Genomic DNA, 27,575 nt, shown 5'->3' on the forward strand with positions numbered 1-27,575 from the left:
GGGTATTGGGCATGTAATTGGAATTTCTGAACTACCAAATCTATTTATTTATTTTGTGATTCTCTGCATGTTTTTCACAAGGGAGAAAGTGACTGACAGTGAGATATCAAGAGACACAGGCAAAAGACACAAATCCCTTTAAAGTAGGTAAAGGATAAAGGATTTAACAGCATGGTGATGGCTATACCAAGTTGGAGACTCAGGAGTATTCTTCCCTTTGGAGGGGCAGTTTCCACGGCCTTAGACAATGACACAGCCTGTATGTGGAGAGGCGCTCCATAGGCAGGCAGGTTTTTTCAGGAAGCTCAACCTGGGTCCGAGAAGAAGGCCAGTCTGCCCCTCTGTCCTTTGTGTTCCTGTGACTATACAGAAAAGCACCTGTCATTCTAAGTCTGTGTTATGTGTTTACCTGCTGCTCTGGGGAATCAGGAAAAACTTAAGTTAACCCTGTTGGTTGTCCTGGGGATGTTATGTCCATCTTTTATCACTTTGGGTGCATTTCAGTCCTAGCACCCTTCTGGGAACATACAGCAGGCTGTACGGAATCAGAGATTGCTTTTTATCACTCCTGCGATCTGATTATCCCACATAGAAATGGGCTGAAGGACTTTCTTAAGTCCTATCTTGACACAAGTAAGAAATTTACACTCTCTCAGCATCTAATTGTACATATTAAATATGTGAAGTTTTTGTATACCTCATAAAGCTGCAAGAAATAAACCCTCTCAACATCAGATTTCTCACAAATAAAGTGGACTTAATAATAATAAACTCACTGCTAGTGATGGTAAAGATAATAGATGAACTTGCCTTGAAAAATGTAGAGTCCTAGTCATATTGAGATGGGAGGAGATTTCATAGGGCTTTTGGATTTGGGTGTGACACAGTGATTGTGTGACCCATTTGCAAACCCTCTCATGTAAACAAAGGTTTTAGGTGATTGTAGTAATAGATTTGGCTGTTTCAGGTTCTGAGGTGTAGGGGGAAGTTCCTCTCCATTCACAAGGAGACACTGAGATAAGGGATGGAGAAGCAAATGCAAAGAGAGAAAGGGGAGAAATTTGATTTGGTCCAGATTTGGCCAAAGTTTTTGATGTGTTATGGTGTTTTACTTTATGCTTTAAGTAATTGGAAACTATAGAAGGATTTTAAGAGCAGAGTTTTATATTCTCTATTTTTTCCTGAGACTGTACTCTTCTCATTTGTCTTGTACCTGTGCCACATCTATTCTTTCTGCATCTTTCAGTAAAACATTTTAGAGCTAAATTAACTAGGTTTAAATTATGTTTAATATTGACAAATGTTTGATATTGCTATTGCTTGAGATTTGTATATTTACACATCTATAATCCGTCTTCACATCGTTATTTTCTAAAGTTGCATTGAAATGCATCGGTTTTGAAGGAAGACATACAAATAGCCAAATGGTATATGAAAAGGTGCTCAACATCACCAGTAATCAGGGAAATGCAAATCAAAACCACAATGAGATATCACCTCACACCTGTCAGGATGGCTATAATTTAAAAAAAACAGGGGGGCTGCCGTCAGAGCCGCCACCTTGTGGGAGCGAAACCAGCGCCTGCCTCGGGGTAGCAGCTGCGCCGGCCGCCGAGGGCTTCTCTGGCCAGCGTTGCTCCCACTAGTCTACAGCGTGGGGCGTATCTTTGCAAACCTCTTCAAGGGCCTTTTTGGCAGAAAACAAATGTGCGTTCTCATGGTGGGCCTAGATGCTGTGGGAAAGACCACCATCCTGTGCAAACTGAAGCTGGGTGAAATCGTGACCACCATTCCCACTCTAGGCTTCAACGTGGAAACCGTGGAATACAAGCACATCAGCTTCACTGTGTGGGACGTGGGCAGCCAGGACAAGATCCGGCCTCTGTGGCGCCACTACTTCCAGAACGCACAAGGTCTCATCTTCGTGGTTGGCAGCAGTGACAGAGAGCGTGTGAATGAGGCTCGAGAGGAGCTTATGAGGGTGCTGGCAGAAGACGCGCTCAGGGACGCCGTTCTGCTCGTGTTTGCTAACAAACAGGACCTCCCCAATGCCATGAATGCAGCCGAGATCACAGACAAGCTGGGGCTGCACTCTCTGCGCCACAGGAACTGGTACATTCAGGCCACCTCTGCCACCAGCGGGGACGGGCTCTATGAGGGACCAGACTGGCTGTCCAATCAGCCCCGGAACCAGAAGTGAGCTGTACTCCTCTCTCCTCCCCTCTCACTCCCTCCTTCTACCCTCGCTTTACTCTCATGTGGCAAACGTGCCCCTGGGGTGTGAGTGCCAGAAGCTGTCTCCGTGGTCGGTCGCAGTGTGCTTCACCATGCTGTAAATGTGCAGACGCAGCCTGCACCTGGGTGTTTATTTAATGTAAATAGTTTTTGTTTCCAATGAGGCAGTTTCTGGTACTCCTATGCAATATTACTCAGCTTTTTTTATTATAAAAAGAAAACCAACCCATTGTTCAGTACTGAGAAGGGATTTTAGGCACACGGGTCATTCAGGAGTCGCTGTGTCAGACAAGCCCGATGCTCCTCCGCTGGGCTTTAGATCTGTGTTGAGATCCATTTTGGTGGTTGGTTTTTAACCCAAACTCAGTGCATTTAAAAAAATAGTTACAAATACAAGATAAGGAGAACACTTGAACACACAGAAGGGAGAAATGTGCCTAGTGTAGGTTCTGCAGTAATGGCCTGAGTCTGGTCCACCAGTGGTCTGTTTCCCTTCCCGTTGGGAACATGAAACGGTTCAGAACCAGCCATGATCCATTCTGCATGGTCACAGAAGGGTCCCTGTGATTTGCTCTGTCTTGGGTCATCCCACACCCCATAGCGTTTGTGCTTGCATCTGTGCTTACATGGCTGTCCAGGAGATGGGCTGGAGGCTGCAGCCGCCGCTCTCAGACCCCTTGGAGGAACCCCAGCCTTTTCTTGGGTCAGCATGGGCACTTTGGTTGGAACGCTCTGGTTTGAGCGGGAGCCCTGCAGTCCCCTTGCTTGCCTGCTCCGGGCTCTCGGGGTTTCACCAGCAGGAGCGCGGATGGTCATCCTTGAGCCCCAGCCCTTCGGAGCCCCTGTCTACGTGTGCTTTCACTCCCTCAGCCTGCAAGGGTCGGATTTGTCATCGAAAAATGATAACCTCTACTTTTTTCTTTTGTATTTTGATAAACACTGAAGAAGCTGGAGCTGTTAAACTTTATCTTGGGGAAAACCTCAGAACTGGTTTATTTGGTGTTGTGGAACCTCTTACTGCTTTCAATACACAATTAGTAATCAAGTGTTTTGTATACTTATTTTCAGTGTTCATTTCGACAAACAAGCACGGTAATTACAGCTATTAGAATAAAATCTCTTAACTAAAAAAATAAAAAAAGTAAAATAAAAAAGACAGGGGACTTCCCTGGTGGTCCAGTGGCTAAGACTGTGCTTCCAACACAGGGGCCCAGGGTTCGATCCGTGGTCAGGGAATTAGGTCCCACATGTCACAGCTAAGAGTTCGCATGCCGCAACTAAAAAAGGTCCCACATGCTGCAACTAAAGATTCTACATGATGCAACTAAAGATCCCACATGCCAGAAGGAAGATCCTGCACGTGGCAATGAAAATGCCGTGTGCCCAACTAAGACCCAATGCTGCCAAGTAAATAAATAAATATTTTAAGAAATATTAAAAAATAGTTAAAAAAAGAAAAGCAACAAACAAACAAACCAAAAAACAAAAGATACATGTTGGGAGAATGAGAAGAAGAGGGAACTTTTGTGCACTACTGCTGGGAATGTTAAGTTGGTGCAGCCACTGTGGAAAACAGTATGCAGTTTCTCAAAATAAAGTAGAACTACCCTATGATCCAGCAATACCACCCTGGGTATATGTTAAAAGGAAATTAAATCAGTATTTCGAATAGAGATCTTTACTCTTATGTTCATTGTAGCAATGTTCACGATAGCCAAGACATGGAAGCAACCTAAATGCCATCAAAAGATGTATGGCTAAAGAAAATATGACAAACACATAAAATGAAATGTTATTCAAGCTTAAAAAAGAAGGAAATCCTGCCATTTGTGACAATATGGATGAACCTGGAAGGCATTATGCTAAGTGAAATAAGCCAGACAGCAGGAAAAATACTGCGTGATACCACATACAAGAGGAAAGTAAATCATAGAAGCAGTGAGTTGGAACTGTGGTTGCTACGGACTGGGGTTGGGGAAAATGGGGAGGTATTAGTCAAAGGGTACAAAATTTCAGTTATACGAGGTGAATAAGTCCTAGATATCTACTGTATAGCATAGTGCCTATAGTTAATAACACTGTATTATATACTTAAAAATTTGGGAAGAGGATAGATCTTATGTTAAATGTTCTTATCCCAAAAAAATGATAAGTAAGGAGGGTGTGAGGAAACTTTTGGAGGTGATGGATAGGTTTATGGCATAGATTGTGGTGATGGTTTCATGGGTGTATACTTATCTCCAAACTCATCAAGTCATGTGCATTAAATACGTACAGCTTTTTGTATGTCAATCATACCTCAATAAAGTGGTTTAAAAATGTGTTTATCTTGCAATCTGCTTTGCAGCATCACGAGATCTACCACCTGTGGAAGTATTTCAAGTGCTCTGGCTTCTGGTAAGTTAAACTCTGATATGTATACTAATTCAGGGACTGAAAACAGTAATAACTACATGTTGATTCACATACATGAATACATGGTTATATTGAGAGGACATTGTTAGACGCGGTCAGTTATTTGGTTAGTTCCTCACCTCCAGGAGGTTCCAATCTATAAGAGACTAATGCGAGCTATAACCTGGGTGAGCCACAAGTGGAGTTGGGGGCTGTTAAGTTTTGCTGCAAATGAATCCTAGGATATATCTTCATTCTTTTGCAAACGCGTCAAAACCAAAATTGTACAGGACAAAATTTAGCAGGCAAGGAAGACTTTATTCAAGGCTGTTGCAAAGAGGAGAAAGGCCAGAACTAAAGCCTGAACTTAACTCTGCTGAAACAAAGGGTGGGTGAGTTTTGAATAGCTGGGGAATGAGGGAATCATAGGCTGTCTCTATTTGCTAATGGGTCTTTCCCAAAGGAAAAGTAAACTTTCTCTTCTCTTCATGACAGAAGGTAGTTTTACAACTTGGAGCAAAGTGCTTATGGAAGTTGGGCTCCTACCCTACCACAGAAACTGGGACATTGGGGGGCTTGATGTTAGTGTTTCAAAGTGATGGCTCCCAGCTCCTGGAGGAAGATATTCCTTGAAGGAACAAGGAGTTAGAGGCTTTTAAAAGGATTTACATATCAAATGGGCAGAGAAAGAATTTATAAGTTTTCTAAAGAAAATCCTCTGAGGAAAGGGAGGTCAGGGTCTATAGTCTGGAAGAAGCCTGACTAAAGTTTCTTCAAGCTGCACCTCTTGGTCATCTGCATGCTTGAATGTTTTATGTAAACCACACTGTGGCCACATTTTATGTTAATTCAATGATGAGATGATAACAAAACAGCACTTGATAGAACTTTACGGTTTGCAGAGCCTTTTCTCATATGCCATTTCTTTTTATTTTCACAGCCACCCCATGAATAGTATATAATTGTTATATCCAATCTCTATATGAGAAACTTGGTTCTCAGCAATATTAAATGAATTAACAGAATCATGTAGCTGGCGAATGGTAGAAGAGGTGTTTTAAGGCATCTGACTCCTGTGCCCTTTCCAACCCAATACTTCTTATTTAAGGGAAATCTGTGATAAAATCTGTGATAAAATCTGTGTTCTTCTGAAAAACAAAGGAAGCAGTTGGTCTAACATTATATATTTTTTTAAATTCAAGATTTCTGGGACTTCCCTGGTGGCGCAGTGGTTAAGAATCTGCCTGCCAATTCAGGGGACACAGGTTCGATCCCTGGTCCAGGAAGATCCCACATGCTGTGGAGCAACTAAGCCTGTGCACCACAACTACTGAAGCCCGCGTGCCTAGAGCCCGTGCTCCGCAACAAGAGAAGCCACCGCAATGAGAAGCCCGTGCACCACAACGAAGAGTAGCCCCGGAAGAGTAGCCCCTGCTCATCACAACTAGAAAAAGCCAGAAAGCCTGCATGCAGCAATGAAGATCCAACGAGCCAAAAATTAAATAAAATTAAAAAAAAATTCAAGATTCTTGTGTTTTATTTCTTTAAATTGTATTAATATAATAGAGAAGCAAAATAGAGAAAGTTGTAAGATAAGTAGAGAGTCATGTCAATTCTCTATTAAAAATTAGTTTAATCTGTAAGAGTATTATTTAGAAAAGGTAACTAATGAAAACCAATTTTTACTTGCCATAAATATCTATAGCTCAATGATTTCTTATGCTCACTAAACATGTTTCCTAGAGATTTTGAAGTTTCTGTCCTAAAAATATTTTATGGGATAGGCCCTAAAATTTTGGCACAAACAAAGGAAGATGGAGACATTTAGCTCAGGTGTGAGTTTTAGTTTCATGAGCTATTTAACAGCTTCCAAATGGAATTTCTCAGTGGATAGAATCAAATACAAAGGTTTTCTTTGTCATGGTTTCAACTTAATTTGAATATGATTTGGATGACGGAGAGAAGGCCTTGTCTAAACAGTACTCCCTAGACACTCTTGATGCATTTGCATCAGTTTTCTAAGTGTCTTCTTGTTCACCGGCAGTGCCAGGTCCCTCCCTATACAATGCAGTCATGGCCTCCACTGCCCTCGTCCCCTTTCTGTGTTGAGCATATTCTCCCTTGAGAGTTTCTACTAGTCCTTTATGCCTACTCCTCCTCATTCTTCTCTTTTGAAATTTATTGCAGTTTTGATTTCCTTCCATGGTAATGGGTTATCTTTTATGACTGTGCAGATAAGTGCTTTCACGTGGAGAAACCCTTCAACATTCCTGTTGGTCTCCAGATAATAGCTTAGAAGCGCTATTCCTGGAGGTTCTTAACTATGTCAATAGTGCAGGACACCTTGTCATCTATTTTACAGGGTCTGATGGTGTTTTCAGTTCCTACAATACAGGTTTGGAATGTTATTGAGGCAAACAGCTCTGCAAGCTTTACAATTGGGTACAGAAGAGGATGGCGTCTATTGTTACAAAGGTTGGTTGAAAAGGGAGGATGTGGCAGGTTCATTATGTACAGTATTCTGGTTTCATTATGAGGATAAACATTTGGAGCTGAAAGGTATCATTTAGTGGGTCCACTGCAGTGGTGCTCAACTGGGGGCGATTTCTCTCTCCCTCTGGGACACTTGGCAATGTCTTGAGTCACAACTGAAGGGGTCATATTACTGGCATCTAATAGGTAGAAGCCAGGGATGCTGGAAAACATCCCTCCATGCACAAGAAACCCACCCCCCCAACAGAGAGTTATCCAGTCCAAAGTATCAAGTTCCAAGGTTTAGAAACCTTACATATCAGCTCTATTTTAATACTACTATTTTATTATGCTATTATAAGTAGTACTCTTCATAGTACTTTTCAGTACCTAATATTTTTCTCGTTTATTTATTTTTCCTGGTGTGTTTCTCCATCTTGCCTGTGTTGGCCAGCCCCATTTCTTCATCACACTGACCAGTGCTCAGTAAGATTTTCCTTATCAGATAAAGTACTTATCTCTGTTTCATTAAGGTTTGGTTCACAGGTTTTGTCTTGTTCTTTTGTTTGGAACATATTCTTTTGTTTCTTCGTTTTGCTTGACTCTCTGTTGGTTTCTATGCATTAGATAAAGCAGCCAGACTTAAAGGAGTGGCCTCCTGCAGGAGATGAGCCTGACCGTTCAATCCTGCCTCACTCTTGTTGTCTCTCAAACCTCAGTGATTGTCCAAACAGCCTATTTTATTTTTAATGGCTCCTAGTAGATGAGGGTTTGCCAAGACCAGTCTGTGTTACAAAGTGGGGGAATCTCAGTCAGTACCTAGATTCAGGCTGATTGGAAGCCAGACCCTCAGGCAGTAGATTTTAAAATATGCAAATATAAACAGTGCTGTGGGGCTGAAAGCATAGGCCCCATGGCCACCAGAGCCAGGTGATGTAGAGGTGTACCCTGGAGGCAGCCTCAAAAATCAGGGCACGCAGTTGCGATGACCTAGAGGGGTGCGATAGGGCGGGTGGGAGGGAGGCTCCAGAGGGAGGGCATATGGGGATATATGTGTGCATATGGCAGATTCACTTTGTTGTGCAACAGAAACTAACACAGCGTTGTGAAGCAATTATACTCCAATAAAGATCTTAAAAACAAAACAGAAGAAAACCCAGGGCAGCAGATGTAAAACTGGTACACCAATCCGGAGTATGAAAATATTAAATTAAAAATTTCAGACATAATTTGTAAATTTTAAATTGCACGCCTTTCTGAGTAGCATGATGAAATCTCATGCCCTCCTGCTCTGTCCCACCTGTTATTTACCTAGTAGCCCTCTTGGTTATCAAATCGACTGTTACTGTGTTACTGAACCACATTTGGGTCCGCTAGCCCATGCACAGTAAAGCCAATCTACTGATACAGGGTTATGGTGAAGGAAAGTGCCCTGTTTACTGTAAAGCACCAGACAAGGAGTCCAGGACAGCTAATGTTCGAAAACACCTGAACTCCCTGATGGGTTTCAGGGACGCATTTTTAAGGGCAAGGTGAAGGAGGGGACACCCAGGGTATGTGATCAGCTCGGGCACAATTCTCTGAAAGGTTGATGGTGAGGTAAGAAGGTGATGTCACAGGGGTTAACGTTGTCAATCCCGAGGCTCCAGTAGGTCTGGGGGCTACATGCTCATCATGGTCATCAAGCAGTTAACCTCTTCCACTTGGTGGTGGTTTTAGCATCTGTAAAACAACTCAGGAAACGTGCATCTGATACTGTTATTAGGTACTTCACAGAGGAGCCAAAGCAGAGGACTTGGGGGGAGGGGTCTTTCCCGGGAAGGCCCCGTAGGTCCTGCCTGGTTACCACAGCATCACAGTGCTTGTGTTCAGGAAAACCTTATTTTACTTATCAATGGCCCCAAAGCGCACGAGTAGAGATGCTGGCAATTCGGATATGCCAAAGAGAAGCCATAAAGTTCTTCCTTTAAGTGAAAAGGTGAAAGCTCTTGACTTAATAAAGGAAAAAATAAGTGCTGAGGTTGCTAAGATCTAGTAAGAACAAATGTTCTGTCTATGAAATTGTGAAGGAAAAAGAAATTTGCGCTAGTTTTGCTTCACACGTCAAACTGCAAAAGATACAGCCACAGTGTGTAAGTGCTTAGTTAAAAGACGGAAAAGGTATTAAATTTGTACAACAAAATATTTAGAGAGAAAGAGAGAGACCACATTTATATAACTTTTAGTATGGTATATTGTTATAACTGTTGTATTTTATTATTAGTTACTGTTGTTAACCTCTTACTGTAACTAATTTATAAGTTAAACTTTATCAGAGGTACATATGTATAGGAAAAACTTTATACATAGTGTCTAGAACTATCCTTGATTTCAGGCATCCACGGGGTGGGGGAGGTCTTAAAACAGGGGTCCCCAATCCCCGGGCTGTGATACAGGTCCACAGCCTATTAGGAACTGGGCCGCACAGCAGGTGAGCAACGGGTGAGTGGGTGAAACTTCATCTGCCGCTCTCCAGGGCTCCCCATTGCTGGCATTACTGCCTGAACGATTCCTCCCCCCGAATCCGTGGAAAAACTGTTTTCCACAAAACCAGTCCCTGGTGCCAAGAAGGTTGGGGACTGCTGTCTTAAAACATATCCTCCACAAATAAGGGGGATATACTTATTTCCTTAGATATCTAATATTTTTACATGCTCTGTAATGGAATTCATTTTAAACTGCACTTGCAAATTTTTTGGTGTTGGCGTATGAAAATACAATTTTTGTCTATTGATCTATCCAGAGACCTACCTAGCTAAAATAATTTACTAATTCTATTAGTTTGTATGTAGATTCTTTTGACTATTTTTCAATATTCTCGTAAACTGCAAATAATAAAAGTTTTACTTAAAAAAAAAAAAAAAAACCCAAACAAACGGGGCATCAGATGTAAAGCTGGGGCACCTGACATAAAACCAGGCACCTGATGTAAAACCATGACACCTGACGTGTTACTGGTGTAAACCTGTGACCTGCCGTAAAACTGGGGCACTTGATGTAAACCCCAGGGGCACCTGACGTAAGCCCGGTGCCTCACGTAAAGCCGGCGCCTGACGTAAAACCGGGCGCCTGACGTAAACCCGGTCCCTGACGTAAAGCTGGCATCTGAGGTAAAACCGGGTACCTGGTATCAAACCCGGCACCAGTCGTAAAACTGGGGCACTTGACGTAAATCCAGGGCACCTGACGAAAAGCAGGGGCAACAGATGTAAAGCGGGGGGACCAGATGTAAAACCCAGCACCTGTGTCAAACGGGGCACCTGATGTAAAGCTGGGCACCAGACTCCCCGGGTACCTGACATAAAACTGGGGCACTTGATGTAAACCCCAGGGGCACCTGATGTAAAACTGGTGCCTCATGTAAGCCCGGTGCCTCACGTAAAGCCGGCGCCTGACGTAAAACCGGGCGCCTGACGTAAAACCACGACACCTAACGTATTACCGAGTACCTGACGTAAACCTGGGACCTGACATAAAACTGGGGCACTTAATGTAAACCCCGGGCACCTGACGTAAAACTGGGAACCTGACATAAAACCGGGCGTCTGTCATAAACCCTACGCCTGACGTAAGCTCTGCGCCTGACGTAAAACCGGGCGCCTGACGTAAACCTGGCATCTGAGGTAAAACCGGGTACCTGGTATAAAACCCGGCACCAGTCGTAAAACTGGGGCACTTGATGTAAACCCCAGGGGCACCTGACGTAAAACCGGTGCCTCACGTAAAGCCGGCGCCTGACGTAAAACCAGGCGCCTGACGTAAACCCGGTGCCTGACGTAAAGCTGGCATCTGCGGTAAAACCGGGTACCTGGTTTAAAACCCGGCACCAGTCGTAAAACTGGGGCACTTGACGTAAATCCAGGGCACCTGACGAAAAGCAGGGGCAACAGATGTAAAGCAGGGGGACCAGATGTAAAACCCAGCACCTTGTGTCAAACCGGACACCTGATGTAAACCTGGGCACCAGACTTCCCCAGGCGCCTGACATAATGCTGGGGCACCAGAGGTAAAACCGGGCGTCTGACATAAAACTGGGGCACTTGACGTAAAACTTGGTACCTGACACGTGTGAACACTCCCTCCTGGGAGATCCTGGCCCTGGAAGGAGGGCACAGAGATGCTGCCTGCCAGCCTCCTTCGGAGAGAACACCAGCAGGCTCCCAAATGTGTTAAATCAGAGGCCTGCCCCTCAGGCCGATGCTTCAGGACCGGCAAACAGCTTCTCCCCCAGCCGCTGGGGCATCCCTGCAGGCGACTTCCACGCTGGACCCAGGGCTGGTGAGTCTGAGCGCGGGCCTTCCAGAGCTGTCTCTAGGATGGCTGTAGTGCAGGTATCGTGAAGTGACTGGTTTTCAAAGCTAGGGGTTTTGGGGCTCATGTCTCAGGTACAGGTCTTAAAGGTTGGGGGTGTCCCATGTGGGGTTCAGAGCCTTCACTCCTCAGGGAGAAGCTCAGGGTTTGAGCTCCGTCCTGCCTGTGAGTTGCCGCTCAGGGGTGATGCCATCCGTGTCTGGCCTCTCCTACCCGCTACTTCTCTCCTTCGCCTGAGGTGTAGGCGCTGCTTAGCCAGTTTTCAGGTTTTTCTTTTTTTTTTCAAGAGGAAATTGTTCCATATGTAGCTGCAGGTTTGGTGTGTAGGTCACCGTCTTGGACTGGAATCTCCTTAGTAAGATTTTCTTGAACGTTCTGTGTTCCACTGCGGTTATTTCTTTTAATAGGAAACTGAAGCCAAAAGTGGGCCAAAAGATTGTAGTGCAACACAGGGGCATTGGTATCAAGGTATTGGCATCTTGATTTACAAGCCAGCGTCCCATCCTGCTGGTGTTTTGAATCACTTTAAGGAGGACAGTTTCGTCCACTGGTTTGTGTTTAAACACAGAAATGAAGAGAAACAGGCATCTTCTCTTCTGTATCCCTAATGTTTCAAGAGAACCTTATATTTCTTAGATTTTCCTGATAGCATTAAATTAGATGCCTGGTACAAGAGAACTATGCCTGATTCTCCAGTTTATTTCTCTGGAACACGTCACGTCCTCTTAGTGGTGATAAAAAAAAAAATAACTTCAGGAAAAGACTTCGTAACAACCATAGAGTATGTAAATATTTATTCTCAGGGAGTCTAGATAAATTGCTGTAAGAAATTTATAGAAATGGTTTATATATATCTCACAATTTGGTTTGTCTTTTTCACTTTAATTAGGCATCATCTCTTGCTAATAAGCCTCAGCTTGACTTAAGACTTTCGGTGACCCCCTACTTCATGGTGAATTCCTGGAATTTCGCTAATGTCCGTCTTGATTACCACTCCTAGGAAACCTGGTTTTGTTTTTTCTTCTCCTGTGGTGTATGTAATCAGAAGGGGTTAGTAGCAATTGGCTATCTCTTTTGGAATCAGTCAGTTAGATACAACTTAATACTTTCTAAAAACAGAGCAGAAATATTGTACCATGGGCTGCAACCACCGTTTTGGATAAAATCTTTCTGTTTTAATTTGCACATATTTTATATTACATTTGCTTAGTGTTTTGTGACTTTAAGGCATTTTCATTCTTAATCTTTACAGCACCGTTTTTAGGTATGTAGGGAAATGTATTCCTAATCCAGTATGGTTTCTTCTGCATCATACAAATTTATCTCTGAATAGCCCCAACAAGACTGTAAGCTTTTGTAAGGCTGGAAGCACATTTTATACTTATTTGTATCACATCGGTGCCCTTAATAGGAAAAAGTAAATGTGTTTTTGTTGATTTGTCCATTGTAAAAAATTAATGCAGGGGAACTCGAAATACCTAGAAGGCATGCCAGATTTGGCAAACTCTTTTAGGATTAAGCAACTTCTAAATTTTAAGGACCCCAATCAATCAATTCTCAATGTGTGTTTAAAGATGTGAAATCCAGAGAGTTGTTATGAAATACAAGTCTCTCCATGCCTGGTTAAAATTCAGCTTTATTTCATTTCGTGAAAACTGGTCTGTTCCTTATAATGTTGAAGGTAAAATTACAGAGAAATCATCTTGTTATTTACAAATGTAAAGGAATGCAAGAATTGGCTGTCAGCTAGACTCTCCAGGAATTGCTTTATTACTACTTTTAAAATTTTATAAAAATATATAAACGTATGAAGAGACAGTCCATCTGGAAATAACAAGCAAAGTAACAATGCTGTTAGTTTTTTCATTACTATCCAGCATTTTTGAATAGATAAAATTTTTAGCCACTTAAAATATTTCATTTACCATGTTTGGGAGTCAGCACAATGTTGAAGGTCATTGGAATAAGATGACATGGATCTGAATCCTGATTGTGTTATTGAGCATTTGTCCCAGTCACTGCAATGAGTGATTATTACACCTGTTTCACATGATATTTATACAAATTAATTGAGATGATATCATTGCACTTTGTCAATTGAAAGGCATTGCAAAATGTTAGCTATTATTTGTTGGAAGTTTAGGGAATGGTCAACAAAGTTTTGCGTAACAAATTACCCCAAAACTTAGTGGTTTGGGAAAAACGGCCATTTTATTTGCTCGTATTTTTGTGGCTCAGGAATTTGGAAATGGCTTGACGAGCCATTGTTTGGGGTCTGTTGTGCTGCTGTGATCAGATGTTGGTTGTGGCTCCAGTCATCTAAAGGTTTGGCTGGCAGGACATCCAAGATGGCTCATTCACATGACTGGGAGTTGAAGCTGGTGGTTAGCTGGAACCATAGCTGGTACGGTGAGTAGAAGCTTCATTCCTCACCTTCTCCAGCATGGTGGTCTCAGGGCAGCTACTTATTATATGAAGCCTGTGTTCCCCTAGAGTGAGTGTTCCAAGAGAACCAGTTGGAAGCTGCACTGCCTTTCCTTGCCTAGCTTTGGAAGTCATGCAGCATCTCTTTCCCTGCATCTCATTGGTTACAAGCACGTCACTAATATTTAAGGAGGGGGGGATATACGCCCATCTCTCTATGGGAGGAATAGCAGTGATATTGTAGACATGTTTTAAAACATTTCTTGTCATTAGAAAATTCAGGGTAGAGAGAGAAATTAAAGGGGCATATTCTGGAAAATGAGTTAGACCACATATTTACAAATCCTTTTTTTAAAAAATAAATTTATTTTTAAATTTTTGGCTGCATTGGGTCTTCGTTGCTGTGCGCAGGCTTTCTGTAGTTGCGGCAAGCGGGGGCTATTCTTCGTTGTGGTGTGAGGGCTTCTCGTTGCAGTGGCTTCTCTTGCTGCGGAGCACGGGCTCTAGACGTACGGGCTTCAGTAGTTGTGCACGCGGGCTCAGTAGTTGTGGCTCATGGGCTCTAGAGTGCAGGCTCCGTAGTTGTGGCGCACGGGCTCAGTTGTTCTGAGGCATGTGGGATCTTCCCGGACCAGGGCTTGAACCTGTGTCCCCTGCACTCGCAGGTGGATTCCTAACCACTGCGCCACCAGGGAAGTCCCTACAAATCCATTTAAGAATATTTTCCTTTTCCTAAATATATTTTGTACAAACATCATTATTTTGGTGGTTTGGTGGTAATTGGGGGTAGGTGGTTTCCCAATTTTTACAGAGGTGCATCAGGCTGTTTATGAAATTTCTCTATGTTCTGTTACGTGAGGAGAAGACCTGTCCCTCAATATCTTCTTTATCACTTAAGAGGATGCATAGTATCTTCCTCTACATGTCATCTGATTCATTTATTTTAACTGGTGGCTTTGCTATTTTCAGGAATCCTCTAATCAATAGGCAAATATTCCTAACCTTTCAGCACTTTAATAACCTTATGGCTTGATGCTATTATTAGCATGTATTCCTTTCAGAGGCCAATTATCCCAGCAGATGATTAGGTTTTATCTAAGGCATCCCAGGTGGGGATTTTCCCAGCCTGCTTTGTGGCGATCCCCTAGGTACCTCACAATCACATCTTCTCTGTCTGGCGCTTCTGTAAGCTACTGTCAGGTGCAGCTTACTCTTCCAGAGAAAGATTAGCTTATTTGCATCCATATATGCTTTGTCATGTAGAAGGATCGGCAGGGAAAATTGCTGGTGGTACAATTTCTTGCCCCAAGGTGAGGCCAAATCTCTCACTGTGAAGGCCAGTGGACGTATTTTGAGTACTGACTGCCAAAGAGAGGGCTCTGCTGTTGCATTGTTCTCAGCAAAAAGCACGTCTTATCTGTAAGAGCCTCAGAACCTCCAGAATTGGGTTAAGGAAGTTGAAAGAAGTAATGGTTCTTGGGAGAAACATGTGTGTTTCATGTGTCAACATGTGTGTTTCATAGAAGACCCAGGCGAATACAGCTAGCATGTCTTCCAGTGACATGCATCTGGGGAATGATGTTTTTGTGATTGTTGTTGTTATGGTCGTTGCATTAAATTCATATCCTTTAGTCAGCCCCTTTGTTAGAGCTTTACTGACACTTGAGAGCCCCTCCCACTGGGACCCATGTGGTAGTAGGTTCTCATGGCATCTCAGAAGCCACACATCTACTGCCGTGAGCTGGCTGGGAAAATTTCTACAATATCTGGCCAGAAGGGAGAGATTTCAGAATGTGGGTGCTATCACAAAGCAATGTATGGTGTTGGTTACCTTATATTAATTACCAAAATGTTCGTAATGACCAATCTCTAACATCACATACTACGGCAAAAAGTTGGTTCCTGTGGCAGAAAGGGTTCAGGCATAAGGCAGTATCTGGTTTGATTTCAAATTTGTCTAGTTTCTGCATGTGGGACCTAGGACAACTCATGTAATAGCTCTAAGACTTGGTGTCCCCAACTGTTAATTGGAGATGATATTAATAATTTGAGGGACCACTGTCAACATTTAATGAAGTGCAGTGCTCAGTGGTCAAATGAATGCTGGTAAATCAGCCAACCATATGATCACATGATCCCAGATTGTGTCAGATGATGAAGTGTGGTTGGAAATGACCAGTATTATTTGACTCAGTAGAAATATTAATTTTCAATTAAATCCTTGTTGCTTGGACTAAATAAAGTTACCTGTTTCATGTTTTAAACATAAAAGTAACTGATTTGAGAGTAATTTGTATTCCTTATTGGATTAGTCAGGAGTTGGTTAGCAGAAAGGAAATTATTCTAGGTATTTCAAACTGGAAGGGAATTAATACAGGGGATTAGGAGGTTTTAAAATGAATGGAAGTGTTGGTGGGGAAAATATTTTTAGTAAGTTCAGGAATTTCAAGATACCTCTGCCAATGCATCCATTTGCCTTCATCCCTGAAGTTGGTGATATGTAGGAGAATATTCTGAAAGGTTTGATAAGCTGTCACATCTGCCTTTTGCTGAAACCCTCACTCTGCCCACCATAGCTTCATGAAAATTATTGGCTGTTTCTTGTTCACCTTCCAAATTTCTATGGAATGCCCCTTGCTTTGGTTCAAAGGACAAAGAAGTTGGTAAACATTGTTTGGAAAAATTTTGTACGTGGATCATTATCTGTTTGAAAATGACTTTGTAAGCTTGAACATGCTGTATTACGGATGTTTTTCTAAAACAACAGCCCTTTGTACCGTGAGGTTCAGCCTTTAGAATAATTCAACAGGGAAATAGTAAAATGATTAAAAAGAATATATAGGTGGATGCAAAATCACTTTTAATTACATACTCTCCAAATTACTGCTTTGTAGTTCACGGTGGCTACCATCCAAAGCTTTGTTTTGGGTGGGGTTGCTGAGGGAGCACGATGTGATCACAAGGCCAAGTTGCTGATCTCTTCTGAAGGGGGGATTCTCCAGATCTATAGTTGCGGGACTTCACTTTTATAGAAAAGTAGTTGGATAATCAGCTTTGAGCTAATTACACAAATCCAGAAGGCATGTGAACTACTTCTCAATCCATGTTGATAGTTTGATTAATTCACAGTGTGGTGCATTTAATCTGTAATAGAGTGAGAACATCCATTAAAAAAATTCTACCACTTAGGAAGTGCTCATTTTTCCACTTAGGAAGTGCTCTCTGTATATGGGGAACCAGGGGGGCAAGGTATAGAATGGATAGATACTCTCCTTGCATTGACTTCATGGTAGGTCAGTGCCCCTAACCCCTGTGTTATTCAAGGGTCAACTGTATATTGTCTGTAGATTCTCACGTTATTAAAGAAAATAAGTTTGAAACAATACTATAGCATATATATAGCTTTCATTTGAGAGTTTATTGGGCAGTTACTGTATTTTTTAATGTAATCTGTATTTTAAATATGACAGATTTTGGGTTCATGCGAACTCCATAAGATTACATTTAGCAAAGGTGTCCACTTGCCTTTGGTGTCCATGAAAGAAATGAACCAAAACATCAGCTAATGGGGCATTTGTGATATACATAAGGTGTTGAGTGCTTGTGAGAAGGAGTAATGTTGAGGAAGAAATAGAGGAAAAAGGAACGAGTGGTCTTTACTCTCCCCCTAATCTTCTTTGCAAAGCATTGCATTTTCACCTTCATTCAACTTCCCTGCACTTGTGTACATGTTTGTTTTTCCTACTAAATTATAATATCCTTGAAAGAAGACTTAATTCATCTTTTTTCCCTCAAAGCACCTAGCAGTTCTTCTTGAACAATTTCAATAGTTCAGGAGCAGGAGGTAACTTAATGATTTGCTATACTTAATCTAAATGATGCGCATGCTTTGTAAACCACCACTGTTAGTGACAACATTGGGTTATCATGGTAATCGTCTAGGTAATTAGGTTATCCTGATACTCTCAGTGGGTTGAATGGTGGCCTGCAAAAAGCTGTCCGAGAACTAATTCCCAGAAACTGTGAATGTGGTCCTATTTGGAAAAAGAGTCTTTGCAGATGTAATTAAGCTAAGGATCATGAGATGAAGAGGTCATTCTGGATTATCCAAGTGGTCTCTAAATGCAGTGATAAATTTCTTGTAAGAAACACCTGTGAGAGAGATTCGACAGAGAAACAGGGAGGAGGGGAGGAGGCAGTGTGACCACGAAGACAGGGACTAGAGTGATTCAGCCACAAGCCGTGGAAGAACATTGTTGGCAGTCATCAGAAGCTAGGAGAGACATGGAATGGATTATCAACCTAGAGCCTCTGGAGGGAGTCCAGCCCTGCTGGCACCTTGATTTCAGACTTTTGGACTCTAGAACTGTGAGAGAAGATATTTGTTAAGTTACCAGGTTTGTAGTAATTTGTTGCTACTGCCCTAGGAAGCTAATACAACTTATCTCTGGACAGTCCCCCAGAGACCACCTCCCTGCATCTGGAGAACCTGGGCTGTCAAGTGGAGCCACTGACTTCCTGATGTTCTTTTATTAAATGCTTCACAACTCCAGGCTGGACGGCTCCTCCCCAGCATAGATTCTGGGGGTAGAGGGAACGTATCTTTACTTAAAACAAGAAACCAGTAGCTGCTACACTATCCAGAGAAAGTTGAGGGTAAGGGAGGGGAAGTACTGCTCTCACAGCCTCCTGCTTTCTGAACAGTCTTCTAGAACCCTACTTTCATTGCCTTTTGATTATTTATTTATTTATTTATTTTTGGCTGTGTTGGGTCTTCGTTTCTGTGCGAGGGCTTTCTCTAGTTGTGGCGAGCGGGGGCCACTCTTCATCGCAGTGCGCGCGCCTCTCACTATCGCGGCCTCTCTAATTGCAGAGCACAGGCTCCAGACGCGCAGGCTCAGTAGTTGTGGCTCATGGGCCTAGTTGCTCAGCGGCATGTGGGATCTTCCCAGACCAGGGCTCGAACCCGTGTTCCCTGCATTGGCAGGCAGATTCTCAACCACTGCGCCACCAGGGAAGCCCTGCCTTTTGAAATTTAATCCCTGTAGAGCGGTAAGGTGCTCTTAGACAACAGAGAATTTCAAGATAACATCTGAACACATTTATGACAGTGCAACAGACAAGAAAATCATAGGGAAGGAAGTATTTGTATGTAGACAGATGCTTCTTGGAGGAAGTAAGTTTAGAGCTGGACTGTGAAGAAAAATAAAGGGTTTGAGTAAGTGGCTAGTGGAAAGGAAGGTATTTTAGGTGGCAACATAGAAGAAAGAATAAGCAGAAGAGATGAAAACTAGTGTTGCTTGAAGGAAAGATCATCAGAACCACATTGAATGCTAACTAGGGTGTTCAGTTGCCATTGGAAGAATTTGGGTTTTTTAATCTAGAGGTCCATTGTGGTTTGGTGAGCAAGGTAAGCCTCGCTTGCGAGGCTGCAAGCCTTTCAGGAGTTATCACTGGGGGGGGGGGTGGATGACGCTGTAGGCCCCCTACAAGTTTCCTCCTTCAGCAAATCTTTCTGACTTCTCCAGTCAAGCATAAGTGCCCTTTTCTCTGCTCCATGCATAACTTGAACACTGCTGTGTAGTATCCCTCCTACCCCCGTGTGGTTTGGATTCCTCCTAACTCTAAAAGGCCCCCAAGGGAAGTGTATTCCCAGTATCTAGCACTGGACCTGGCTTCCAGTAGGTACTCCAATACCATTTCTTCTAAACTCAGTGATTTTCAGGGGTGACTCCTATAGAGGATTCAAGACCTGAATTCCAGCTCTTATAGCTGTTGTCTTCTCACAGCCAGGAGCTGTACAAAAAGATTTAAAAATAATTAATTAATTAATTAACTTCTTGGCTGCGTTGGGTCTTCGTTGCTGCGCGCTGGCTTTTCTCTAGTTGCGGCGAGCGGGGGCTGCTCTTTGTTGTGGTGCTTGGGCTTCTCTTGTTGCGGAGCACGGGCTCTAGGTGCGTGGGCCTCAGTAGTTGTGGCTCGTGGGCTCTAGAGCACAGGCTCAGTAGTTGTGGCGCACAGGCTTAGTTGCTCTGCGGCATGTGGGATCTTCCCGGACCAGGGCTCGAACACGTGTCCCTCCATTGGCAGGCGGATTCTTAACCACTGCACCACCAGGGAAGTCCCCAAAAGAGTTTTTAAAAAAGTGATTTTCACACTTGGGCAACATGACCATAGTGCCTAATTCAGGAAGACAGTCTTTCATGTTTTCAGTCTGTGCACATGGCTCTCCCAAGTAGAAAGCATGTCTTCACTGGGTTAATGTAAAGTTCAGAGAAAATGTGTGGCTAAAGGACAGGGAGTTGCCAGTGTTTGTTGAGGACCTGATAGTGTACTGAACACTACATTTGAGATTGAAAATTCATCAACCAGTACACATTTTGTTTTTTATTTTGTATTTTCTTTCTTGTTTTATATTTTTTGGTCAGTGTCCCAATACACTTTATATTTGTTGACATTTCTATATATGTTATACTTCAATAGAGCATTTCACTTAATAAAAATGAATATGAACCTGATGCTATGTCTACCCTATTGTTATTGATCTCAAAATAATTGGACAAAATAGTTTACACTTCCTTATACTTACATTACATTACTTTTAGTAATTGGATGAGAAAAAATATTTGAAAGAAATTAAAGGGCAAAAAGCAATATAATTTGATTTAATTACCTTTTAATCAAAATAATTGATTAAATTACCTTTTAATCAAAGTAATTGATTAAGATTATTCCCAGATCAGGAGAGAGCTCTTTTCATGATAAGATTCCTGCAAAGTGTTAATGACTACCAAAAAAAAACTTCCAAAGTGTTTAAGACAATATGATTTGACAGGTTTTGGAGAGATGAAAAACATTCTTTTACAAAAGAGAAAAATAATTCAGAGTAATCTTAAGATAGTAGACTGGCATACCTAGTTTGTAATGGCAATTTTGATTTAGATTGAGTATAATGCTTATCAATGGAATAAATATTTGCTATGCAAAAGAAAGTACATCAAATGGAAGGGAATGAGATATCAACTTTGTTTTAAATTAATCCTAAGATATTTGAGGGAAGGATAATTAGCAGTTAGACTTGAAGATATGGAAGCAATATGACAAAGCCAAAATAAGTAAGCAATAAAATAAATGGCAGTAGAATGTTTCCTAAAATAATTACCTGCATATATTGCTTTCTGGAGAGACAAAGCAAATAAAACAAAATCCCAGATGCCTTCATTCAATATATATTCAAGTCATAAAACCTTAAAATCTTGGTTAAAGGTCATAAACCTTTGTAAAGTGTGGCTTAAGAAATGTTATTAAAAACCAAGCAACTGCTGAAAGAATTATGCGGAACTTAAAAAAAAAATCCTTGAGAATTCCCTTTAGACCTCTCAGAAATATATGAGCATACACACACACACACACACACACACACACATATATATGAAAGTGAAGTGTGTCTGAAATAACAGAGAAGATATTTAAAGGGCCATAACTATTTGTTAGAATGTAAATGTAACGAGTATTACAAATATCTCAAATTACCTGTGTGTAGGACTACCTAAGCACTCCACATCCCCTGTGTCTGCTTGTGGTAAGGCATTCACATGAAGATAGTCAAGGCTTTTGCTTAGCATCTCTATAAAATAAAATTACCAGGTTTTCTTGAGCCTTTTACACATTTAATCTGAATATTCCCAGTAACTAAGATGTGTATGAATGAATTAGTTAAACTGTGTAAGTGCAGGACAGTTCTGGCTATCACATTCAGAATCTTCACCTATAAGATATTTTAGGAGAACACTACTTTTATCATATTTTCTTTCTGTTATTTATTTGAAGAGGAAAGAGAAGGAGGAGGAGGTGGAGGAGAGGGAGAGGGAGGGAAAGCAAGAGAACATTAAGAGAACTAGTCAAATCTGGTTGAAAAATGTAGATTCCTGGGCTCCATGTCCAGCTTCCTGAATTAATAAAAATCTTTTTGGTGGTTCTAATCATCAGCATAGTTGGGGATAACTGGGTTAGAGAATACTGAGATTGTCCATAAGTTGATCCTCCTGGGCCCTAGTCTACAAGGGTCATATCAGGTGTTAACGAGATTGTGTACTGGTGTCCCCCACAGTGCTTTCCATGCCTCACTCCAAAAGAACGAGGAGCATGGGAATCTCAGACCCATGGTCAAGACATTTGGGAGAATATTTTGGAATAGAGAGGGCTTCCTTGGGTCCTAAAATTATAACAAACTCATGGAGGACAAGAAATGTGTCTTTTCCAACTCTACCTCTGGTGTTCACCAGGGTGCCTAGTGTGAAATACCTGATAGTAAATGTACTGATTTTGATGCATTATGCAGGCTTATGGGTGGCACCCAAGGCTAAATTCTTGTAGAGAACTTGATTCGTTATGTTACCATTGCCGATAAGAAGCCCATGATGCAGGAATTAGAATTATTTACTTATTAAAGATTATTTATTTCTTTATTTATTTTTGGCTGTGTTGGGTCTTCATTGCTGCGCTCGAACTTTCTCTAGTTGTGGCGAACAGGGGCTACTCTTCGTTGTGGTGCATGGGCTTCTCATTGCAGTGGCTTCTCTTGTTGCGGAGCACGGAGCTCTAGGCACGTGAGCTTCAGTAGTTGTGGCATGCGGGCTCAGTAGTTGTGGCTCGTGGACTCTAGAGCGCAGGCTCAGTAGGTGTGGTGCACGGGCTTAGTTGCTCTACGGCATGTGGAATCTTCCTGGACCAGGGCTCGAACCCGTATCGCCTGCATTGGCAGGCGGCTTCTTAACCACTGTGCCACCAGGGAAGTCCAGGAATTAGATTTAAAATAAATCCATCTACACTGTAAGAGCATTGGTTGAAGGGAGTGACTATTTCTATTATGCCCTCACTGGAACATACAAACTTAATGGTTTCACAAGGAAGAGAGAAGTGGAAATGTCAAATGTAGGAAAACAGGAAAATACAATTACCTTGTCAGCTTTCCTAATACTGATTGTGGGTGGGTAGCAAACAATGGCTAATATCTCAAATCCAGGAGAAATTAAACCATATCTTTCAGTAGAATCAAACAGGAGATATCTATATGGTCAGATATGTAGCTTAAAAGAAAAATTTTCTGTTCAACTTTAATTAAAATAAAACAAATTTATCTGAGAGAGGGCTCTCACAGAAACAATCGCGAAGTAAATTTCTCCAGGAAATGTGGTAATCTTGAAATGTCTTATTTGTTCAAAAAAGAATTGAAATTTATAGTCCACCTCTACGAGAAATTACAATATGATTCAAGTGTTTTAATATGTTTAAATTAAAGGATTCCTATTGCTGTGACCAGTTTTTATTTGGGACTTTATTAAATACTCTGTAATGTAAACAGGGAATAATCTCAGTTTGAGTGTTTTGGTTGCCATAAAGATACAGCAAAAGGATTCACAGAAATTTTTGTATTTCACAAGAGTAATTTTGGGACCCCATACCTTTGTGCAAAAAATGGTAGGTACTAGCCTGTACAGTATTCTTTGTACCTTGTAACATATGGCAAGACATCTGATTTAGAGTCCAAGAGTGTTACATTTTAGACAAGGTAGCCTAGTGTATAAACACATTGCTTCCATAAATTTCACACTGCCTTGTTATTCTGGCACCTGCTGTTCCAAGAAAGAGGAAAGCTGAAGGAAATAAAACTCAGCACAAAATAGAGCAGCACTTGAATGGCGACTGCTGGGATGTACAAAGAGGAGACACAAAATGGGAAGACAAGATGCTTTTTTTTTTAAAGGTGGGGTAAGATCTTATTTTCAATAGAATATTATTGTATTTAACTGAGAAACAATTGAAGTGAACAAGGTGAAGTGAAATTTGAGAGGAAAACAAAAGGGCTTTAATTGATTTTAGCTCACAGACTCTTAGAGCTGGAGTGGATTTTATAGAATCCCAATCTTGTCATTTTACAGCTAAGGAAAGTAAGGCTTAGAGAGGTTGGTGCCTGAAATTCACATGGTTCACATGATTGCTGGTGGAATTCTTTCTGGAACTGTAATTTCTTTTATAAACTAAATGCCCACTTATAAGTAAAATGCCCACTTCATTTATTTATATATGTATTTTTTTCCATTCCTGGAGGAAACATGAAAGCATAATATTCACAAAATGTTCGAGTGATTTTGGATGAGTGACATGCTGGAAATCAGAGCTCTTCCTTGAGCAACAAGTGGTTTGTCTAAGTGGACACTGAGGCTCCAATCCTTAGCCCCTGTGGGGAGAGGGCTCTGTCCTGTGGCCACAGCCCTGGTAGCAGGGACATGGGAAACTGCTGGGCTCCCCAGAGACTTCACTATCTTACTCCTCCGTCATCTTACAGGCATAGAATCTAAGGGCCTCCCTGGGATGCTGGAGCTTCTTGCAGTATAAGCTGGTAGTAGAAACCCTTCTGAAAATGTTCTTGAGAGTGAGAGGTTGCAGATTCTGACTAGGTGTTCAGCATCCACCTGTGGAACTTGGATTGAGTCCCTGGAGTCGTGGGGCTTCTGTCCCCGGGGTGGCTGAGTCACTGAGAAGAACACAGGCTTGGAGTCAGAACGTCCTGGGTTTGAATTTTGAATCTGCAAAGGGACCATCTTTGTGACCATAAACAGACACTGAAATCTCTGGATCTCTGTTTATTGTGAGGGAAAAGACATCTGGCGTATAAAATTCCCGGTAATGGCCTTCTCTGCCAAACACCAAGGAGTCAAACAGTAAATTTAAATGTTTCCCTCCGAATTTCTGAAGATATTTCTTTGACTCAGTGCAGAAAGTGATAGCACTAACTTTTTCTTGGTTATCTAATTTGCAGACTTGGAATTAAGAACACTCAAAATCCTCTTGGATCACTCACATAATGAGATGATAGCAATTTCCTTGAAAACAAAGAACATTAACTATTAGTCACTATATAAATAAGTTTTTAATATTGACTCCACTGATTTTCCCATCCTTCTTTCTAAATACCAATCCTGGCTTGAATGCTGTTTTTAAGATATATAATGGGCTACAACAATTCACAATACTCAAAGAAAGGGGTGGGTGGTGCACAGGCAGAGCTGCAATTCAGCCAGCATGGAGGTCAAGGTTCTGTGGAGGAATGGAGCTTACTGATTTTTAAAAAAACTTTATGGAAATATACTTAATATGCAAAGAGTTGCATGAATTTAAATGTATACATTTGATGAGTTTGGACATATGCATACACCTGTGATAACCATCACCATAAACAAGGTAATAAACATATCTATTAGCTCCAAAAGCACTCTCGTATTCCCTTGCTTTATTATTCTTTGTGGTAAGAACACTTTGTGTGAGATCTACCCTGTTGACAAGTTTTTAAGTGCACAGTACTGTATTGTTAACTATATACTCTAGAGTTTTATATAAGATGAGTAAGTTCTAGAGAGCTGCTGTATAACTTAGTGTTGTATGATTTTTAAAAGTGTGACTTTTCAGTACAGGGTGTTTTGATTAGGTGGGTTGATCCAAGCATAACGTTCTAGGAGGAAAAGAACATTGAGTGTTGTGGCCTCAAATTAAAAAAAAAAAAATCACTAACAAAAAATTGGCAAGAACCTTAGATAAAAGCAACAACTATAACAAAAAAAGAATGTTGCATAGAGTATAAATTACAGCAAAAAGGTAATATCTTTTATAGTTTCATTTACATTATAAATGTTTAAAAAGTGATATTATTGTTTCTTGATATTTCCACAGTCCCTTTCTACCAAAGGATAAGAAAAATGTACTTTCACGATGTTCATCATTCATTCAGCTTCATTCATTGAACCACCTACAATATGGCAGAAACTATTTGACCATATGATGAATAAAATGAGCACTTTAATTGTTTAAGTAAAACACGCTGGTAGGTTAGAGGGAGACAGTAAACAAGCACATAATATGCTTCCAGGCACTGAGAAGTATTAAGAGGGCAGATAGAGAGAGGAGCCCTGGTCTGTTTGAGATAAGCAGGTCAGCAAAGGCCTCCCTGAGGAGGTGACGTTGGGGCAGAGGCCTAAATTAAGTGAAGGAGGGAGCCACCTGGAGTTCTAGGGGAAGAGCATTCCATGTACAAGGAACAACAATGACAACAAAAGGAAACATTTTTTTACAGCTATGAAGGAGCATGTCAGGTACCCAGAATAGAAAGTAGGCCAGGTGATCCAAAAAATGGCGAAGGTGAGAGAGTAAGGATAGGAAAAAAAACTGTAGGCCATGGGTTTTGTTCTGAATGTAATGGGAAGCTGTGATGGTTAATTTTATGTGTCAACTTTGCTAGTCTGTGGTGCTGAATTGTTTGGCCAAACACTAGTCTAGATGTTGCTGTGAAGGTATTTTTTAGATGGGATTAACATTTAAATCAGTAGACTTTGAGTAAAACAGATTGCTCTCCATAATGCGGGTGGGCCTCGTCCAATCAGTTGAAGGCTTTAAAAGAAAAGATGGAGATTCCCTGAAGAGGAAGGGATTCTTCCTCCACACTGAAACATAGAAATCTGCCTGAGCTTCCAGCCTTCAGACTCAAGACTACAACACCAGTTCTTGCTGGAAATTCCAGCCTGCTAGCCTACCCTGCAGATTCTGGACTCGCCAGCTTCCACAGCTTGATCAGCCTATTCCTTAAAATAAATCTTTCTCTCATCTCTCTCTCTTCATATATATATATATATATATATATATATATATATATATATATATATATATATACATATATATACACACACACACACACACACACACACACACACACATACATGCATACATACATACATCCTATTGGTTCTGTTTCTCTGGAGAACCCTGACTAATATAGAAGCCATCTGACTTACTTGAGCAAGGGCATGGTATGTTCTGATTTACATTTCAAAAATCACTGTTACTTCAGGGAGGGAGAACTGACTCTTGGCAGCAAGAGGGAAGCAGAGAGACTAGCTAGAAGGCTGTTCTGGTCCTGTAGGTGAGACCTGACAGCGGCCTGGAAGTGATTGGAGGTCGCTGGTTTTGAAAAATATTTTGCAGGCTTTTTAAACAGATCAGATAAAAGGTGTGAGAGAAACAGATAAATCAAGGCTTACGTGTTGGGCCTGAGCAACTGTGTGAAGGGTGTGCTATTTATAAAGACAGTTCTGGAAGCCTGGGTAAGGAACAGGTGTGCATAGGTGGAAAAGGAGGGGAGGGAAGATGTATTAAGGATCCAGAGTTTTATTTTGAGCACATTAATTTCATGTTGCCTGTTTGCTGTCCAAATGGAAACATCAGTTAGAGCATTAGATGCAGGCATATGCCGCTGTACAGTGATAGTTAAGAGCACAGTCTGTGGAGCCAGAATGTGAACCTCACTGTCTTGGTCTTTTAATCTTAAAAATGGGATGATAGACATACATTACTGATGTGACATGAGGATTAAATTAATCAACATGTGTAAGCTATTAGAATGTGCCTGATGATCACAGAAAAAGTTATGTAAATGTTAGCTATTATTATAGTCAGAGTTTTATCTTTCTGGCTCATCAAATAAATTCCTAGATTGAGGCAGGGGCCTGGGGAATGTCTCCCAAGCATCCTGCTTTGTATAGTTTTTGATTACTAGCTCAAAGAGGTCAAAACACAAACAGGAATTAGGTGAAGCCAATTGTTTGTCTTCCCTTTGCCTGGACAGCAAGCACTTCTGGAATGATGGCATC

The 27,575-nt window shown here is 41.5% G+C and overlaps 1 long non-coding RNA gene and 1 pseudogene across 3 annotated transcripts in view; both read left to right on the forward strand.

The window, feature by feature from the left end:
* LOC309649335 overlaps positions 1-8,073 on the forward strand; it is a 126,136-nt gene extending 118,063 nt beyond the window's left edge. For both annotated transcript variants that reach the window (XR_014257027.1, XR_014257028.1), the window contains 3 exons: positions 3,935-4,173; positions 4,583-4,632; positions 5,832-8,073. This is a non-coding gene — a long non-coding RNA (uncharacterized lncRNA). The remainder of the gene's footprint in view (positions 1-3,934; positions 4,174-4,582; positions 4,633-5,831) is intronic.
* LOC309649313 (ADP-ribosylation factor 1 pseudogene) lies at positions 1,623-3,280 on the forward strand (annotated as a pseudogene). Its single transcript has one exon. The product of its transcript is annotated as an ADP-ribosylation factor 1 pseudogene (transcript).
* Positions 8,074-27,575: the final 19,502 nt, after the last annotated feature.

Source organism: Balaenoptera physalus (genome assembly GCF_965194825.1).
Source record: "Balaenoptera physalus genome assembly, chromosome: 19".
Lineage (NCBI taxonomy): Eukaryota > Metazoa > Chordata > Mammalia > Artiodactyla > Balaenopteridae > Balaenoptera > Balaenoptera physalus.